Raw genomic sequence first — 15,926 nt, forward strand, 5'->3', positions numbered from 1 at the left:
GGAATAACAGTGGTTCTTTCCTCCAGAATTTCTATGTGAATTAAATGAGATAATTCACGTAAAGCGTTTAGCACAGTGGCTGGCACACTGTAAATGCTTAGGTTTTAAATGTTAAAAAAAAAAAAAAAAGTATATAGATCTCCACAGAGTAAAGACCACAGGGGAGAAGTCTCTGTCCCCTCACAGTGTTCTTGTCCATGACAGCTGTGCAGGGACCCAGCCTTGGTACACAATGATATTCAGGGGGTAGCAGAGACAGAAAGTAAATAGGCAACTCTGGGCATGCTCCCCACTTTCCTCCATCGTGCTCTCTTCTACCCTAGGCAGGAGGTCACTGCAGGAAAAGTGGTCTCCATGGTTCATGGGGCCCAGTTGCTCCAAGCTGGGCAAAAACCCAGAGAGAGAACAGAAAGGTGACTTTTCCTGTGGACAATAAGAGTTAAGCATCTTTTATACCCAAGCTGCTCTCTAGGGCTCGCTCCTTATTGATTTTTAAACCCTCTTCCTGGAGATCTCCTCCAGTTAGGTCTCAACAGCTACACGTACACTGGTGCCTCCCAAACCTCTATCTCTAAACCGTAATTCCATTCTGAAGATCAGACCCAAATCTACCAGTACTTATGCAGGTTTTCTTTTGGGTAGCCCAAGGATGCCCCAAACTCAAAATGCTTAAAATTAAACCAATTACCCTTCATCTAGATAGACTGAAGTAGGCTTTGGGATCTCACTGTCTCCTAACTAGGACCCCTTCTTCACTCTCTTCTCTCCCTGCCCCACACATTCAATCTCCAAGACCAGCTGATGCCATCTTTCCCCTCTAAATGGCACCTTCTTTTCCTCCCTACTTCCAACTCTTTTTTTCAATCTCTTGCCAGTTCTCACCACAATCACTGAACTAGCTCTCTAGTTGGCATCCCTGGCTTCCTATCCTGTACCCTCTCTGGAAACTATCCTCTATACTGACACCAAAGAATCTAAACACCAGAGGAGGATGGGCCTCAGGAGAGACTCCAATGAGGGAATACTAGAAGCCTGGCAGCAGTATAGTAGGTCACTCATTTTTGTTTTGTAAAACTGTAGTTTTACTTAAAATAGCTATGAAAGTAGACCTAACTAGCAAAGAAAATGATTTCCTTTGATGTGACAGGAAGATATATTGTCAAGAACTGTGAAGGGTCTGAGAGTTTTACCCTACTTGCAAGCCTACAAGTTAGCCTACCATTTTTATGGATGCTGGGAAAAGGCCTAGGACTCCTGGCCCGGAGACAGAGGGCTATTTCTCAACACACAGCAAGCAGCATGATCACATTTAAATTGGTTTCCTTTGCCCCCAAGTCCCACAGGTGGGATGTAAGGCAGCCCACATCGTGGAACCCAATATTATATAATGGACTACAAAGAGATCTTCCTTTTTCTGGAGGGAAACATTTTTATTATGCCGGACAGCGAGCAAGTCGGCCTGGTGATTCACAAGGAGACATCATCGTCCAAGGCTATTCACTCCTTGAACATCCTTAAAAATGTATTCTGGGCAGTGAGTAGTAAGTATCCTGAGAGACACATAGAAAACTGTCTCCCAATAGCCAAGCCTTGAATTCAAACCACGCTCTTGGCACCCACTACCTAAATCATTTTTACCACTGTCAGTTTTCTCACCTAAAATTGAGGACAGCACTCATCCCTAACTCACAGCCATTTTAAAAAATCAAGTGACATCACATACATGAAAGAATTTTGTAAGAAATATAGCATTAACTATGCACATGTAATCATTTATGCCTCTGGAACTTTGTCAATTATTATAGAAACCAAAGATGAAAGCAATTTAGAATTGTATAAGAAATTAAAGATCAATTAATAAAACACTTAATAAATGCCTGACTATAGGCTTGGGTAGTACAAGGTGAAGAATAAGACACATTCTTTGACCTCCAGAATTCCAGTGTAGCGAAGTAGCAGATAGGACCGCATCCAAGATATATTCATGTGATAGAACAGAAGCATGGAAGGATAATCCATGGTCACCACTGACTTCTAAAGCTTGGAGGGACGTTAAGTAATCATTAAACCTAATCATTTCATTTACCAATGAGAAAAATATTCAACAACTTTTTTTTAGAATTGATGACTATGTGATGGCAGACTCAGAACTAGACCCACTCTTTCTGACTTTTAATTTGATAAAAAGCCTTGGCAGAAATTTCATATTCCTGATAAAGAGTTTTTTGCAAGACCGAGGGGAAAATCTGGTTTGGCACCATGCATTTTTCTCTCCTCTATAGTCTTATTTCAGTTCACTGCCATTTTACTTCTTTGTTCCCCAAGAACTACAATGGATTTATTCGTTCTTTGTCTAACTCCTTACCTCTCTCAAAGGTCAAGGGTTTCCTCTTTTATTTGTATGAAAATGTGAGCTAGAACAAACTTCCCTTCTGATCTCTGTCTTCTCCCTTTCACTCCATCTGGCCCCCTACCTAATCCCTCTTCCCCTTTACATCCCACAAAACGCTAACCCTGTCACCTTCTTGACCACTGGCTGCCAGTTATTCAATCTGCTTCTTTCTTTCATTTCACCCCAGTAGGCCATACCATCTACCTAGAGGACTGGAAGCAGATTTCACAAAATATGAAGTAAAACATTAACCATGAGCTCTTGAGTCCACCTCAAAGGCTGAACGTAATCAGCTGCTAGGAAAAGACACAAGGCCAGGAAAGCCACAGCTCAGCTACTCTTCCTAGAAGTACCACTGGCCTTAGACAACATAGGAGTTAGGGCGCCAACCCCCAGCACAGCTGAGAATTCATGTATAACTTTTGACTCCCAAAAAAATCCAACTACCATTGACCAGAAGTCTTACCTGTAACATCAATAGTTAACTAACGCATATTTCCTAGGCTGTATGTATCACATACTGTATTCTTACAATTAAGTAAGCTAGAGAAAAAATATTAAGAAAATCATAAGGAAAAGCATTTATAGTACTGTATCTATTAAAGAAAAAAAACACAGGTAAGTGGATGCACACAGTTCAAACCCTCAAGGTACGGGGGTCAACTGTTTAACATGGACCTTGATCCAAGGTAAAATTCACCAGTAAGCTTGATTTTAATTCTACTTATTGATTTTAAAAATCTTTCAGTACTATGTAGTACCTAAATTTTTCATTAATCTATTTAGTATTGAGGCAGGGATAAGGAACAGATCTCTTTTTCAGTAAGTTCCACAGGAGCCCTAGTTCTATAATCTTAGAGGATGCACATTAATTATACGTGTATGAGTGTTTTGGGACATTACAGGGAAAAACCAGATCAATTCCATTTAAAGCCTGTCTTTAACTCATTGAAGAGTTCCAAAAATACTTTAAATAGTAAAGGCATCATATTTAAGGTCTCTGAGAAACTTTTTAAGTATGAAGAAACTTTTTAAGTTTATGTGTGTATATATGCACACATGTATATGCTAATACATACAGTTCCATGCAGTCTTTTAAAATAAAGGCAATGCCAAAAATTCAGTTTTTAATAATCTAATGAGTTGACTTTATAATACACATAGGTTTCCTATGTGTTTATAATACACATAGGTTTCCTTAATAATTAAATATAGTGAAAGAGTTTTAAGTTTGTGAACTCTTCCATTGTAGCAAGCATTTTAAAGCTCTACTTAACACAGGAGGATTAAAATAAAAATCAATAAATACTTGAATGTATACTATCCCTACTAAGTAGTATTGGAAATTAGAATACCAATAATTTTCAATATCATTGAAACCAAGAACAATAGTATCACATTCAAGAGTGTTCCTGAAGGTGAAAAAAGCAAATCTGGTTCATGATAAATTATGAAAATGGTAATTATGTAGATAAGAATAAATGGCTTTAAATTCCCTAATGAATGATGAGTCAAGATTGCTCACTGACAAGACAATCAAAATATACTCCATATGTGATTAACACTTAAATTTGACATTGACAAATATTACTTAATTTATACAACAGTAGAATCACAAACATACATAGCCTCTAAACCTCCAGGTTACAATAAATTGTGAAAAGAATGGAAATATTTGTCAGCATGTTTTGTCCTTCATGATTTGCCTAAAATGTATGTATTTTTTAGTGCTAAAATGTCCTTCGGGTTAGAGATGGAAAGTGTAGGTCAAAATAAATGGCCAATCTCTCCCTCTCATACACACAATTAGACAGAATAAATGACAATTCTTCACACAATACTTCCTCACACATAGAAGACACATACAAAAAGACTATCAATATTAACTATTAATCATCTTCCCACTGAATGTTAATTAAGTACCTGTTATGTGCTAGACCTGTTGTGTGCTAAGGGCTGGGAATGAACAGAAACACGATACACATGGTTTTGCCTCACAGAGCTTACAGACTAACAAACTCAGTAAAATTCATTTCATGACTCAGCTGTAAGCAAAGATATCCTATATAATAGAAACCTCTAAGTACATAAAAGAAATTGAGTAAGAAATAATAGCATTACTATTGCAAACTGTATTAATCATACAACTTGCAAGAAAAGTTTGCCTTTCTCCCTCAAAACAACATGCCTAAATATAATCTCAGTTTATAATTAATACACCAGCACACAAAAACTTAAGAATTTCCAAGGCATTGATATAACTGACAACAAAGAGGTGCCTGGGTGATTTAGTCGGTTAACTCGCCAACTCCTGATTTTGGCCCAGGTCATGATCTTAGGGTCCTGGCATCTGCCTCCCCACTCAGTAGCGAGTCTACTTGAGGAGTTCTCTCCCTTTCCCTCTGCCCTCCCCCCCCCCACATGCTTGCTCTCTAAATAAATAAATCTTCAAAAAGAAAACTGACAACAAAATATTCTTGCCCAATGAACTGAACTTGTGACATGACCAGGTCAGACCTCCGTAGAATAGTCACACACCTGAGCTATGATACCTTCTGGCATTAGTGAAACTGGTTTAGGAAAAAAAATTAATAATATATAAAGAAGTCACACTCCCTAAATAATAAGTTAGTATGCCTTCAATCCTAAAGAGACTACTTCTGGAAAGGTATTTAGGATCAGCAGGACAAAAACAAAAAAGAGATTCACTTAGAAGTGGTAAGGCCAATAAATATACAAAACCATCATTTTTAAGTCCATCCTCTCACCTATTCATAATAATTACCCAAGTAGAATAAAAATCTAGACTTTGTGGCCAAAATTTTGACATTTAGGCCCTAAGAGGAAGTTACTGCTGTTGAAATTCCAAAAATGATTCGGAGGCTAAAATTGACCTTGTACGCAAGAATACATCCATGTATAATATACTGCTAGTTAATAAATATATTTCTTTAAACTATAGGAAATAAGCCAAACTTGCATTAGTATGTGAAAACTGACCATTTCTGATTCATTCTTTGGGGTAAAATATATTCTTTAAATGGAAGACTACTAAATGAAGCAAATGCTTATTAATTCCACGCTCAGATTAGAAAGCCTTTGAGGCAAGTGTTTCAAGTCAGTGGCCAGATTTAGGCTGCTTACTACAGGGAAAGCTTGTCAGAGAAGTAAGGGTAGGAGGCCTCCCACCTTGCTATATGCATGGAATGAAATTCCAGTGGTGAAGGGGCTCTTAGAGCCTTGCGATTCACACTGTAGTCCATGGGCCAACAGCCAACAGCTTCACAGGGGAGCTCGTTAGAAATGCACAATCTCAGGCCCCGAACCTGCATTTTAGCACATTTCTCCCAGATTATTTATGTGCAATACAAGTCTAACAAGCACCAACCTAATAGAAGGCATTACAGAACTCTAGAGCCCATTCCACATACCTGGCATCAATTTAAGCTTCTGTGTTCCCAGCACATCCCTTAAGGGGTCCAAGACATTACCAACCTCAAGGCGACCTCAGCATCAACTGTCCATTGAGTCAAAAAGAAGAAAGCAAACTAAATGCCGAGGTGAGAATGAACCATTCCTCATTATCATTCAGCTCCTCCAGCTGAGCCCTTAACTGGGAACCACCCTGGCTCCAAATGCAAGTGGGATTGGAGGAGTATGGATAGAAATGGCAAAAGGGCAGGTGTGTCTGTATCTCCCTAACTAGCTGCCCTCACACATCCATCTGCCAACAGTGACACATTCATGCCCCTTAGCCTGCATGTGGGTCTGCAGATACGCCTGTTGGCCCACACAATATTTCAAATTTGAATTCATTCCCATCATTTATAAATCTGGAACTTTCACATTTTAAATATCTACACATCTGGGAGGCATGCGTGGCTCAGCGGTTGAGTGTCTACCTTCCCCTCAGGTCAAAATCCCAGAGCCCGGGATCGAGTCCCACGTTGGACTCCCTGCAGGGAGTCGGCTTCTCCCTCAGCCTATGTCTCTGCCTCTCTTTCTGTGTTTCTTATGAATAAATAAATCTTTTTAAAAAAAAAAATACCAACAAATCTAATTCTCTCCTACAAATCATAAAACCTGACAACACCAGATCCACATTCCAGCGTAGAAACTAATGAAGTCAAGGCTCAGCTGCCCCACTCAGATGTTGACCAGAACTTCCACCACTCCCTACAGTCTCCCCAACACTATAGCTGATGCTGTCAGTTGTCATTTGTTACCTTCCACTTGGTTGGCTTCACTCATTCACATTCCCAGGCTGATCTCTATAGGTTTTTGAATTTTTGATCCGTTTATGGATCTCAAGTCATTCAATCTCTTGAATTTATTCTTTCATATGTGTAATTTAGAAAAAGGGCCTATGGCTTATACCATCCTCAGTTCGATCACAGACCTCATGAGCCAGATAGAATCAATCCGTCGAATTATGTAGTACCTCACCTTAAATGAATACTATGATATTTTTCTACACAACTCATTCCAATTGGGACATTTCAGCTATTTTAACTATTTCTTTTCAGAATGGTATTTCACAGTTATAAACTAGAATAGCAAGAGCAGACACAGGAAAATACATCATTGAATCATTCCTCCCAGATTCATTTCAAAACTTGAATATACTGTAATGGCATATTCTATGAGGGCAAGTACCTTTATCTTTTTTACTGATCCATCCCCCGAGGGTGCTAAAGAAATACTTAATAAATGAAGGAACTTTCCCCAGAATTATAACTTCTCAAAATTTCATACACAGATTTTGAATTCCTGTCATTAATTACCAATAAGCATGTGAAGATTATTCATTTGCTAGCCTAGCTCTATTTGGGTTCATCAAAAAAAAAAACCCTTTTTATTTCAAGGACTATGAAAACTGGCAGCAGAGAGAAGACATATAACCCTCACAAGCCTAAGACTCTATCACAACTTGTTTCACAGCAAAACAGCATCATATAAACTTGGCAAAATGGCTACACTGAATTATGGGATTTCATCAGATTAAATTCTAGAGTCTCTGATCATCACCATAATCATCATCACCCCAATCTTATAAAGCTGGACAACTGTCACAGATCACTCACTGAAAAGCATTTATGGAACATTTACCGGTGTGCCAGCAACTATGTGCTAGATGTCAGACTTCCTAACTGGAAGGTTTGTCCTGTAATACGATTGTATTATGCCATGATGCTTGGACATGCAGGAAAAATGACATTTTTAATAGTCTTGAAAACTTGACTAAAAAATACCTTGCTGAGAAACTGAGTCACAGAGAAATGAAGTGATTTTCTTGTGGTTACAGGCTATTTATTATTAACCATTTTGTAGAGCTACAAAAGCATCTCCAGAGCTCTCACCACCGCCCCACGTTGGTTTTATAATAGTCATTTTCAAAATATATCTGCTAACCAAAATGCAAGCCAATGAATTTTAACCACTCAATAAATGATATGACGAGCAAATATATCTTCAAATAGCAAAGGCTAAATTTTGACCCAATTCTGGTATAGCTATAAACAGACTAACAATCAATCTAAAAGGAGTTTGCAATAAAGCTAAATACATGTACTTAACAGGAAACTACTATGATAGAAGATTTCAAGAACTAAAGCTAAAAAAAAAAATTGCTAGAAATTTTCCTTGAACTTAAAGCTGCCCCAAGTGGGGCTTGCTTTATGGAGTATGAGATTACAATGCCCTTCCACTCTCCTGCTGGCCTTTGGATTGCCTGACTGAAAGGTGGATCATCTACCTCCTTTCTCATTATATACCATAAGAGAGAAGAACTAAAGTTAGAGCTGTTTCATTCGATTCAACACAACTTTCTGTAGAAAATACAAATAAAGACAAGGTCACCGCTATCCATGTCTAACAGCCATTCTAAGAAGGAATTTACCACATTTCTCCAGAACCAACAAATATGAGTGTGCTATTCACCACACATCTATAAAAAAAAGTAGAACTAAACTAAGAAGGAAATGGTAACATTAACCAGTTTCTTCCACCTTACATACATTTGGAACAGCCCATAAACTAATACAAATAAGAAATAAATATAAGTGTACACGTTGCTTTTCTCAAATGATCTGGATTGGCCATTTCTCAATTCTTGACTCATCTGAGTCATCACAAATTCACTTCATCAGTATATAAAGCTCCACTGTTCAAGCAGACCAAATTTTAGAGCTGCAGAAGGCCTGCCCTCCGGAAGAATATAGTCTAACAAAAGTCTCTGTGTTCTATTACTCGGCTGAACTTTTGTCATTAAGATTCCCAAGACCAAATAACCCTTTCTCAGTTGCCTGCTTTTACTTACTCTGTAAAGATGAAGAATATGAAGACAGGAAAACGACTGGGACAAATAACTCACCCTGCTTTTTTTCCCATTGCCTTTTTCATAGGAGAGCAAGCATACTTAATTCCTCCAATGTTTAAATACAATTCTCAGTGGAATAGCAAAGAAGGGTGTTAGAGAGAAAAACATCCAAAATGAAATAAAACCAGGGCCTAGTTTTTTACACATAGGTAATAATTCTGGGTGGTCAGTTTTTTGCTCCAGAAAGAATCTGTCTCCTCAAAGCCCACGCCATTCAGACTTGAAAATTTTGACTGCAAAGCACTAATACACTTTTCCAAAAATCTTCTATCATACTGCCTACTATACCCATACTTCCATAACTTTCCTTATCAAAGCTGCATAATCCACAGAAAACCACAGTGTTATTCTGTATTATTAAACTCAGCAGAAAGCTCCATATGCAGCAACAGGAGGCCATAGGCAATTAACTCTGTAAATTGAAAGCTTTAAAATTTTTGCATGACCTTTAAAGGTCAACACAGTTGCCCATTCACATGCATGCAATTATACAGGGACTAGTGCATAGCAGCAAGAAAAAAAAAAGAGAGAAAAACAAAAATATTTAGTGAAACTAACCTTGCATTCATTAAAAGATAACTGTGCACTCTCCAGGTTTTACATAGCACACGGAAATACAAGAGCAAAGGAAATTTGTTGTCCGCCTATCCTCACTTGGTCAAAGTACTAAATTCAGCCCGCCACCATAACTATTAAGACTACATTATCACATTAACCAACGACTCTGAAGAATTTCAAAATTTACTGTATTAAACAATATAAATTGTATTAAATGAGCTTGTGCTAAAAGAAAGGGAGATGTACCTTTGCTTACTGGCCCTTCAAGGGAAATCATAAGACAATTTTTTATAGCTCCTATGGAATAATTTAGGAAACTGAAGGAATTGATTAAAGGGCTTTATCTAACATGAGCATATAGTATCTGATTCCTCAGTTATATCTATCTCATTCCCCATATGGATCACTGTGAACAAGATGGAATATTCTCCTGATAGCTTACACATTGTTTTCATCTGAATCAAAAAGTAACCTGAAAGTCTTCTCTTTTTCCAAAAGCAATATCAATCAATTGCCTAAATAGGCCAGAATCTCAGGGATTCCAGTGACCAGCTTGCCTATCACAGCACAGGATGAAATGCAACATATACACGTGGCATACACTTTGGAAGTGGGTGGGTTTTGGAAATCTAACAAATTTGGAGTGTATCAATAGTGCATAGCAGCAAGAAAATTTAAAAAAAAAGAAAAAAACAAAAATATTTAGTGAAACTAACCTTGCATTCATTAAAAGATAACTGCACTCTCCAGTTTTACATAGCACACGGAAAACAAGAGCAAAGGAAATTTTTTCTGGAAAATTTACAGATACCATTTGTAAACCAGAGTAGTATACTCTAATGTAACGCCTGGTTTAACTGTGGAGGCGCATATTTAATAGAGATGGCATACAAATATAGTCAGTCTTTTAAATGTGTTGAAATTCCCAGTCACAGGGTCAATAAACACATCCCAAGCACCTTTACATAAATGACAAAGATGACTTTTTTTTTTTTTTGCCTTTGTAACCTCACGAGAATATCTCCAAAAGAAAAACTAAAGAGAAAAATACACTACATGCAACATTGGTTCAAGCAGTAAAACTGAATCATAAATGACCTTGTTAAACCTTAGATTCAGTCGCACTGTAAGTCAAATCATGTGAAAAAGCATAAAATGCAGACTTTGTTAAAAGTCATTCTTTCCTCTTCCACACAAAACCAGTATTTTACACGGATGCCATTAAATGCATATATACATATGCATCTGGATAGAGAAAGAGAGCTATAAAGATTAGATAATACAGTGATATAGATTTAAACACTTTTCTTCACATGCCAACAACTCTGTTAAATTTCTGTTAAAAGTAAGTAGAAACAAGCATTATCAGTTATATTTCATTGACAAGGACACCCGAATCACTGTGCCAAATGGATAGAATCAGACTTTCTAAAAATGACCAAACAAAGCAGTGGCCAATGACAACTAAGAAATAAAAACTAACTTCTAATTCTGTGGGCTGCGCCCACCTTTCCATCTTCCCCTGTTTCAGACTATGCTCTAAATCGAAGGTAAAACTTTTGTCTAAAAAGACTTACGGTAACTCCCTTGTGAAATGATTCCCGTTCTTCCGGTGGTATCATTCAATATGCTTCAAGGAGTTTAAAATAAAGTTAACCAAAGAATTTTGGAACAAAATGGCAAATGCACCCTACTACACAGCATTAAAAAAAAAAATGGTTTGTAAGCAAGATAAATCATGTCAAATACTGTAAAAGTATGTAGATCAGATATGAAGTTGATTTAGCTAGTCTGGCCTTGGTATCTAGCAGCGGCCTGTGTTAATGCATGTCTTCTTTGTTTTGATGGAGCCCCACTAATGACAGGTTGATGAATTGCATTTGTAAATGTCAGGTATAGATCACAGGGGACTACCTTCCAGGCCTATTTTACTTCAGCCTGGGGTTTTGCACCAAGAAAACAGAACTGCACTGCACAGTCAAGTTCCTTATTTTTACTTGAATCTTCAATGAACAAAACAGCTGCAGAATAATACGACTTAATGAGGCATCCCTAATAAAATACTGGAGAAGTAAAAGCCGGGGCACTGAACTGTTGGCACTCTGGTTGTTTCATCTTCTCAAATCTATTAGAAGTAGCTGATGACACTTTGGAACATTCCTAGTTTGGGATACACATCAGATAGTCCAATGATCATCAGTGTGCAGCCACAGCTGAACTTCAGCAGACTCCAATAATACCTTTTACTACGGCCCGTGATGATGCCTGGAAGAGGCACATCGTCCCCTACGTGTATAGGGTAATCCATACCGGCAATTAGGCTACATCAACCCCAAAATGCACTTTCAACATTTCAATATTCAAAAGCATTTTACAAAAAGATCATCATTAAAATGTGATCTTGAAGAGACTGGATCCGGGACCACCAAAACTTTTTGATAATATTCATACATAATAATTTTTATAACATCTTTTATCACCTCTAAGTTTCATTACTTTATAAATTTTTAAAAAGGAAAAGTGGCCATGTCTAAAAACAGATATTTTTACCGCTGTGTCATCACATCTTGTAACCTGGTGGTTAGTAAATACTATAATGCATTCTCTAAGCAATATGTATCTTTTTTTTGTCACAGATCCATGGGCATTTCAATGAATCTGCATTCTCCAATTTATCATTGTTAAAATCACTAACATTTTTCCAATTCAAAAATCACACATATTCAGAAAGCTTAGATTCTCCTTGGGCACAACTTGTAGCATTATAGGTGGTTTTTGAATCTTCTTTAAGAATCTTCTTTAAGAAGCATCATAGCAGTATGTATAAATAAGTAAGTTCAAGAATCCTCAACTACACAATTTCATTAAAGGCAAGAAAAGAATCAAGATTTTAGTCTCAAAAAATGCGTCATCTAAATAAAACCACACACTAAAACTGCATTCTTCCTCTTAACAGTCACTGTGCCTAAGCATGCAGTTGGTAGTGACCCTGTTCTCATAGCATTACATCTACAAATGATGTAACCCAGTTTTTTTCCACCGAAAATTAAAATAAAATTGAACTCCAGTGTGGTTACTGATGGCCTTTCAATGGCTACTGATGGCTTTAAAAATTAGGACTCTAAAAAGGTCAACATGCAAACAACCGAATCTGGATGAGATCCTGAGCAGATAAAGTAGGAAAGCCGAAAAATGCCTCTGATCATTTTTAAGGCCATTAGGTACCAAATTTGAAAGTGTAAAATGCTCAGCAGTCTGCGAATACATGTGCACACACGGAAAGGCTGTAATAAATACAAAGCATCTTAATGCTGTTTTTTTTTTTTTTAGGGCTGTAAAGGTGTTTCTAATCTCCTTCGCTAGTTATTGCCATTTAGCACCTTGACACAGAAATCTTAAATGACTCATTTGTCTTAACTTACATCGCCTAATAGAGCAGTTTTAAAGTGTTAATTGATAAGTCTGATTATTGACGTCTCCAACAGTCTAGTCGGGAAGACGGGACCCAGATCATTATCACGCGGTCAATAGTCCTTGCAATCCATCCCGAGCCGGGTGAAGGGCCCTTCCACACCCGCCGCTTCGGGGGTCCCTTCTCGGAGCAAAGGTGGTATATGGGGCTCTTGCTTTTTCAAAAATCGTCCTTGCAAAATTCAAGAAGGGATTTAAACACCCACAAAGCCAAGATTTCCTTTTTCCCCCTTCCTTTCCTGAAGGCCACAAGCAGCGCCAGCCGGCGCTCGGGGAAGGCGCGCTGCCAGCCGCGGCGGCTCACACGCGGTCAGGGCGCGGGACCCGAACCCCGGGCGTCGCGCCCGCCGCGAGCTCCGCAGGCGCCCCCGGCTCGTCCCCCGCGAGCAGAGACCTGGGGGCTCGGCCTGCAGTTGCAGGAGAAACAGGCCGGCGGACGTCAAACTTTCCTTTACAAAGGCAGTTTCTGGAAACAACACGTTCCCCACTGGCAGGGGCAGCCCGGGAGCTGCAGGAGCCCCCTGTAGGCAGCAACCTGCCCTCGGGCTGCAAGGGGGCCTGCAAGGGGGCCTGCAGGGGGGCAGGCGCCGCGGGGCGGACTCGGGGGCACCTCGCAGGAAGGGGGGAGCACAACCCCCGCCAATGCACCACCCTTCGTTCCTCGAAGCGGTTCTTCTCCTGAACGCGGTTGGCAGGACCATCCTTTCCCTAAAGCTCTCCTGTAGGGCCCTTCCCTAAGCGGACTTGGCTCATTCAGTCGTGAAGCGTCCGTTCCCCGACCCGAGGGGCCCGTCAGGCAGGCGGCTCGGAGCTGCCCCGGAGGACCCTGCCCGGGCCGGCGGGGCGGGGAGGTGCGGAGCCCGGGGCGCGCAGCCTGCAAGCAACTCCTCGGAAGTGGACGGAAAGTGGGGTCTGGAGGGGGACCAGCCGGGCCAGGCCGCCGGTCCTGACTCCCTGGGGGGGTCTGGGGGGCTCCCGGGGGGACCCGACCGGAGCCCGCGGCCACCCGGCTCCGACCCCCGCCCCGCCCCTGAGCGCCCCGCGGGCACCTGCCGGCACCTGCCGGGCGCCCCGCGCCTCCGACCCTGCCTGCACCTGCCGGCACCCCGGCTCGACCCCCCGCGCCCGCCGACACCCCGCGCCCCCCGCTCGCACCTACCTGCAGCCCGGCTTCCCGGTGGCGGCAACACCTAGCGACGCTCCTGCAGCTCCCGCGGGCCGGCGCCTGCCTCACCGCCCTGGCATCGCTCCCGAGACGCCCGGCCGCCGCCGCTCAGGGCACAGGAGCCCGCGTCCGGGGCTGCGAGCTCGCGGAGGGCGGGAGTGCGGCCCGGGGCGTGCGCGCGCGCTCCCTGCTCCGGGCGCGGGCGGCTCAGGCACCCCTCGCCATCCAGGAGCGCCCTGAACGCGGGGCGGGTGCGCAGCGGGAAGCCGCGCGGACGGAGGGAAGCCCGGCCCCGCAGCCCCGGCGGGCCCTCGGCGGCGAGCACGGGCGCGCTCAGCCCCCGACCCCGACTGCCGGCCACCGGGCGCTCCGGCGGCCCCGCCTAGTCCATGTCCGACGCGCCCGCCTTCAAGGCCGAGGGCGCACTTGCCCCGCGCAGGCGGGCTCCCGGGCTCCGCGCACGGCCGGTCGGGCTCGGCTGGCCCCCCGCGCAGCAGGCTGTGCCCCGCGCCCCGCGGCTCCCGGGGCGCCCACGCGAGCGGCTGCAGGGGGTCTGCGGCCGCCCGGGGGGGGGACACCCCGCGCTGCTCCTCCTGCTGCTCCGCGCTCCTCGCGCTGCTCCTCGCGCCCCTCCGCGCTCCTCCCGCTCCTCCCGCTGCTCCTCGCGCTGCTCCTCTGTCCTCCGCGCTGCTCCTCTGTCCTCCGCGCTGCTCCTCGGTCCTCCGCGCTCCTCCTCTCTCCTCCCCGCTCCTCCTCTCTCCTCCTCCGTCCTCCCGGCTCCTCCCCGGTCCTCCCCGGTCCTCCTCGGTCCTCCGCGCTCCTCGCGCCGCCCCGCGCTGCCGGCGCCGGCCCTCCCTCGGCCGGGGTCCTGGCGCCCGCTCCTGGCGGCCGGTCCCGGGGCGCCCCGCGCAGCGCGCGCCCCGAGCCTCAGCAGCGCCCCCGGGCCAGCCGCAGCCCCTCGCGGCCGCCGCGCCCCGCCGCGGCCCGAGCCCCTCGCAGCGCCCCCGCCGCGCCCCCGGGCATCGCGGGCCGCAGGGCAGGCGGGTCCGTCGCCCCCGAGCAGCTGCGAGCTCCAGCAGGTGTTGCCGGGTCACTCCGCTCGGGGCGGGACCGAATCCGGGCGAGACGGGGGGAGCCCAGCGGGCGGGTCGGCCACCGCGCCCTCCCCGCCTGTCACCCCAGGGCTGCGGTGCAAGAGGCGGCGGGGGTGCTCCCGGCAAGTGCCCGAGAGGGCAGGCCCGCGCCCGCGCCCGCTCCCGCTCCGCCCAGCCCTGCGCCCCGGGAGCTCGCGGCCCCTGACGGCGACGGCGGGCCCGGCCACTCCGGCGGAGCTGAGCAGGAAATGGGACGGCGGAGCCGCGAGCCGCCGCCGGGATCGCCGCCGCGGCTGCTGCGCGGAGCAAACTGCGGTCCTGCGGGCGGAGGGACGGGCGGCGCGGGCGGCAGCGCGCAAAGGCTGGACTCTGTCTCCCTCTAGAGGCGGCCCGGGCCAGGGAGCCGCGCCGCGCCGCGCCGCGCCGAGCCACGCAGGCCGCCCCAGTTTCTTCCCCCAAGAAAAAGGGAGCCAGCGTCTGGTGGCAGAGAGGGTTGCATTTTTACAGATTCCAACCTCTTTCCGATTCAGAGAGGAGACTTGGCAGCACGGCCCTAGGTCAGCAGCGTCCATGCTAGAGGAACCTCTTGCTGTTCCCAGAAATGTAATAGCGAGACCCTCGCAAGGTCGTGTCCTTACAGGGTTGGTCAGACTGGGTGCTGGTTTAGGCGGTATTGCGGCCAGCCGTCTCCTCAGGCTCGCTTCGATCGAGTGGGTCATGAGCAAACCTTAGTGTAATGTTAGAGCATCATAAAACACACACACAAGTAGTAATAATAGACTTAGAAAAAGAAAAGAAAATCTAAAGCAAAAAACATTGGATGCTGAGCCACAGGTCCCCACAAGTAATAATAGATTTAGAAAAAGA

At 44.2% G+C, this 15,926-nt stretch overlaps 1 protein-coding gene across 1 annotated transcript in view; it reads right to left on the reverse strand.

The window, feature by feature from the left end:
* The window catches only part of TAFA2 (TAFA chemokine like family member 2), a 444,638-nt gene extending 430,171 nt beyond the window's left edge, over positions 1-14,467 (reverse strand). The window contains exon 1 of the mRNA XM_072742835.1: positions 13,960-14,467. The gene's annotated coding sequence lies outside the window, so the exon portion shown is untranslated. The remainder of the gene's footprint in view (positions 1-13,959) is intronic.
* Between the last annotated feature and the right edge of the window lie 1,459 nt (positions 14,468-15,926).

Source organism: Vulpes vulpes, chromosome 16, assembly GCF_048418805.1.
Source record: "Vulpes vulpes isolate BD-2025 chromosome 16, VulVul3, whole genome shotgun sequence".
NCBI lineage: Eukaryota > Metazoa > Chordata > Mammalia > Carnivora > Canidae > Vulpes > Vulpes vulpes.